The sequence below is a fragment of the Alosa pseudoharengus genome, unplaced genomic scaffold, assembly GCF_046254945.1.
Source record: "Alosa pseudoharengus isolate Yale_2024_CS ecotype anadromous, Long Island Sound unplaced genomic scaffold, YU_APseudo_1.1 YU_APseudo_1.1_scf_7, whole genome shotgun sequence".
Lineage (NCBI taxonomy): Eukaryota > Metazoa > Chordata > Actinopteri > Clupeiformes > Clupeidae > Alosa > Alosa pseudoharengus.
In genome coordinates this window covers 25,652,405-25,657,404 of record NW_027468859.1, presented here as the reverse complement: position 1 = coordinate 25,657,404, position 5,000 = coordinate 25,652,405, and the positions used below count along the sequence as shown (strand labels likewise).

The 5,000-nt window shown below is 41.9% G+C and overlaps 1 protein-coding gene across 1 annotated transcript in view; it reads right to left on the bottom strand.

Annotated features, from left to right (window-relative positions):
- Positions 1–5,000, bottom strand: part of nbas (NBAS subunit of NRZ tethering complex) — a 233,879-nt gene that overhangs the window by 158,091 nt on the left and 70,788 nt on the right. The gene's annotated exons all lie outside the window — the stretch shown is intronic.

Genomic DNA, 5,000 nt, shown 5'->3' with positions numbered 1-5,000 from the left:
CCAGAGACCTTTTATTTAGGGAGAGAACACACAGTTTATACAATGATTTACTAGTTGCAGCTGTAGGACCCAGGAAAACTAAACTGTCTGGGAGTAAGTAGCAACCAGTGCAACCTGTTAAAACTGGAAATAAAGTAAGTCTGGGAAAGGGGTCATGGCAGTCAGGACTACACTCCCCCCCAAAAAAATCTCCAAGCAATTGCATCTCCTCCCCAATTAGGAGAGACCGCCATTTCCCAAGTAGCTGATCAACTATCCTAATGGACTTCACACCTAAGTGTTGAGCTAAAGTATGGCTATTACTGAAATCAGGACCAGCAAACTCTACTAAATCCCCAAGGGTTGTAACTCCAGAGCTGATAAACTTAGAAGTAGGTACCAGGGACAAATCCTGACTCACATCAAGAACAGAACCATGAATCAGAGGCTCCTTTAACAACCAGAATAATGAGCTTGTCTGTCGCGGGCGTTGTATTATAAACAGAGACCAGACTTTAAACAAATTCTTATAAAATGCAGGAAGCAAATTAAGATTCATCCTATTTGGATTACACCAGAACAAAGACCTATCTAAGCCCAACCCTTCAAAAAGTTGTAAAATACAACAGGCTGCAGCTTTCCAGCTTGAGTCCACTGATCCTGCAAGAAGACGCTGTACAAACTGCAGACGGAAGGCAGCAGTTCGACTCTGTAGATGAATAAGTCCATGTCCACCTTCCTCCTTAGGCAGATATAAAACACTCTGAGGTACCCAGTGTAGATTGTCCCAGAAAAAATCAACCAGGACTGACTGAATCTTCGGTAGCATGTTTGAAGGAGGATCCACACAAGCCAGCCGATGCCAAAGAGAGGATGCAACCAGGTTGTTAATAATAAGAACACGCCCCCTGTACGAAGTAATACTGAAAAGAAATTTCCATTTCTCTAGACGACCTTTAACTTTTTCAATTACCCCATCAAAATTCTTTTGAATAAAAACATCATCACCTAAGAAAACACCCAGGTATTTAAACCCACCCCTATTCCAAACTAAGCCATCAGGCAGACCAGGTTCGCCAATCACCCAACTCCCAACCAGCAAGGCTATGCTTTTTGACCAATTTACCTTTGCTGAAGAAACAACCTTAAATTCATTGCAAATTTTAAAAAGCGTGTCAACATCTCTCTGGCCATTAACAAGGACAGCCACATCGTCAGCATAAGCTGACAATTTAAAAACATCATCACAGTTAGGGATTTTCACTCCAACAATCTCCTTCCTCAACCTTACAAGGAAAGGTTCAATAGCCAGACTATACAGCATGCCCGACAAGGGACATCCTTGACGGACACCTCTGTATACCTTAAAAGGAGCGCACAAGTCACCATTAACCTTGAGAATACTTTCAATGTCACAATACAATGCTTTGATCATTCGAATAAAATTGGGGCTGAAACCAAAGGCTGACAAAGTATTCCACAAATAATTATGCTCAACCCTATCAAATGCCTTTTCTTGGTCAATTGAAACCACACCAAAATCCAGATTGAAGTATTTGCCAATATAGAAGACATCTCTAATGAAGGAAACATTGTTATGAATCAATCTGCCCGGCACACAGTAGGTCTGGTCAGGGTGGATTACCTGCTCCAAAACCTCCCCAAGTCTATTTGCTAAAACTTTAGACAGCAGTTTGTATTCAGAGCAGAGGACTGACACCGGCCTCCAGGACCTTATATCTGTCAGGTCTCCCTTTTTTGGCAATAAAGTGAGCACTGCTCTACGGCAGCTCAGTGGCAGCACCCCTCTGGTGATGCTGTCTCTCAGAACAGTAAGCACATCTGTGCCCAACTCTGGCCAAAAGGACTTATAAAAGTCTACTGGCAGGCCATCCACCCCAGGTGCTTTGCCACTCTCCATACTGTGGAGGGCTCTCTCCAGCTCCTCTAGGGTCAACACCCTTCCAAGGGCTGTATTTGCCTCATCAGATACCTTAGGTAGGTCACCAAGAAACGCCTCGTCAGTCGCCTGATCTTGTGGAATTTCGCTGTTATAAAGCTCCTTATAAAAATTTACTGCTCTATTGCGTATTTCTGGAGAATTAGAAAGGATTCTCCCATCTTCGGACCTCAAAGCATGAATGAACTTCCTCTGGCCATTCTTTACCTCCAAGTTAAAAAAGAATTTTGATGGTACATCCATCAGCTCCGCACTCTGGAAGCGGGACCTGACCAGAGCTCCCTGTGCCCTCAAACCTAAAAAGTCAGCCAATGTTTTCTTTTTTGAGTTAAGAATTTCAGTGGGTGCCTGATCACCCGTTTGTTCTGCCAGATTTTGAAGTTCGATTATTTCCTCCTCTATTTTTTTCATTGAGATTGTTATGCTCCTTGTGACATTGGCTGTATACTCCTGGCAGAGTTGTTTTATTTGTACCTTGGCACAATCCCACCATTGCTGCAAAGACTTATAACAGGATTTCGTGGTTCTAAATTCCTTCCAGAAAAAAAGGAAGACTTCTCTAAAATGGCCATCAGCCAACAAATTGGTATTAAAGTGCCAGTAGGCACTTTTTGGTTTTACAAATTCTAGAAATAAAGAACAGAAAACCAAACTATGGTCAGAAAAACCAACTAGAATTATTGAACATTTCCTGAATAGACTACGCTGATGTTTGAAACCATAAAACCTGTCAAGTCTTGCAAGAGACAAACAATTATTATATGAGTGTGCCCAAGTATATTGCTTCTGTTCACCATGAAAGTTCCTCCAAATATCACTAAGATCATTGGACTTCATAATCTCTACAAGCCGTCTACGAGAGGGCATGTGCGGCTCAACATGATTTCTGTCAATAATTTGTGCAGTACAATTGAAATCTCCTCCAAGGATAAGAATATCCTCTGAACAGCAATTTTTTATAACATTTCCAATAGTATTTAAAAACAGCATTCTATCTGTTGCCAGTGTAGGAGCATAAATGCAAATAAACACAAAAAAACGATTTTCAAACTGGGCTCTGACCTTTAAAAGTCTTCCCTCTATAACTTCTTCAACATCAAAAGTGATGGGAATAAAGGACTTAGAAAACAGAACTGCAACCCCACCACTATTAGAAGTACCATGACTAAGTATGGATAGACCATCAAACTCCTGAGCCCAAACAGCTGCATTAGACGCATCACTGTGCGTTTCTTGCATAAAGAGAACATCAAACTTATTCTGTCTGATTGTTTCAAAAACAGAGAGCCTCTTAAATGTTTCTCTTGCGCCATTTATATTTAAAGAAGCAACACGAAATTCACCCATCATTATAAAGAAAAAATAAAAAAATAAATATGGACCTATGCAATCAGCCATCCTAAGACACAAAGTGGAAAGGGTTTTTAACATTTGTCCTCTTTGGCATTCAGTAGAACATTGAGTTTTGTGAGAATCTTTTTTAGACGAAATCCCTCTTGATCAGTGATGCTACCATCACGCATAAATGCTCGTGATTTGGTCATAAACTGTTCAATGTCAGGAAAAAATTCGTCTACCTGGACCTTCCTAGAATGTTTTGTATCCTTAAGGAAATTCTTTATATCCTCCACTCTATAATTGCGAGTGCGATAGCCGCTTAGTCGCAAGCTGCAGGTTACACTACAGTCAGAAAACTCACTTTCACTCTCATTATCAGTCAATTCTATTTGAGCGGGTCCCCCTTTATTCTTTTTAACGCGCTTTCTTTTTCCTTTATTTGACGGTGCTTTAAACACATTATTGTCCTCCTCCAACACGGAGGTTTCCATGTCTTCCATGGCGGCGGAAACCTCCTCCCCATTAATGGCATCATCATTGCTCCCCTGACAGTTCTGAGAATCAGTGATAGTATCCCCCAAAAGTGTGGAAAGATCCTCCCCATCAGCCGATCTAACATCGTGATTTTCCCCATGCACTTGGAACGAATTTAACGTTATATCAGGAGTTTGGCTCTCCGGCCCACTAGCAGAAGCAGCAGCCTCCCCCTCAGTAGCACCAATGTTATCACTAGGCTCGTTGGTCTCTTTAGACGCTCCCTCTGCCACATCACCCCTAGACTCATTGCTAATTCCATTGTTTCCACTATTATTCGTGTCATCCTTTTTATCAGGACACGCGCGCACGAGATGCCCCGATTGTCCGCAACCAAAACATTTCATAACGCTAGTTGTTGCATAAATCGCATAATTAAAGTTATCCACAGTCACATTCATTGTCAAGTCCAATTCATCATTGTTATTCTTAAGGATCATGTACACGAAACGCCTGAAGGACACTATATGTTTCAACAACGGGGATTTACTCGCAATCGGAATTTTCTTAATGGTTGAGACCACTTTGCCATAGCGTGACAGTGTTTGTCCTAGAATCTCATCAGAAATGAATGGGGGGACATTAGACAAAATGACTTTCTTGGAAGGCGTAGAAAGAGGGGCAACAGAGATAAAAAAGCCATTTATCACCACACCATTCTCCGTCAGCTGATTGGCAAACTCAACTGACTTTAAGAAAAGCACAATCGCGTTGTTCATGCGAGATGCTGATATGATATTCTCATGACCAACAATTTCTCCAGCAGCCAAACTACAATCCTGAACACTGGCTACCGATGCTATTTTAACAGCATGACGCCGAGTTAGTTGACCAAAAATCTCTGCCATGATTCCAGCACAAAGACTGGAGGCAGTCGCTTTAGGGGAAACCCCCTGTTTATTGCCAGAAAACTAAACCAAGCAAATATATTTAGTACTCCAGCAGATATTAATAGATAGAAAGAAAGGAGAAAGAAATAAAGTGAGAAATAGAGATTTAAACAGAACACTCGTTCGCGGTACAGCGACCGAACCACCATCCACTCACCACTGACTCCGCCCACTCACACCAACCATGCGCACAGAGAGCACAGAGAGAGGGAGAGAGAGAGAGGGAGAGAGAGATATCGAAAAAAAGGGCATCAGAAAGAAGAGGGGGGAGGGGGGAGAAGAAGGGTTAGATGAGAGAC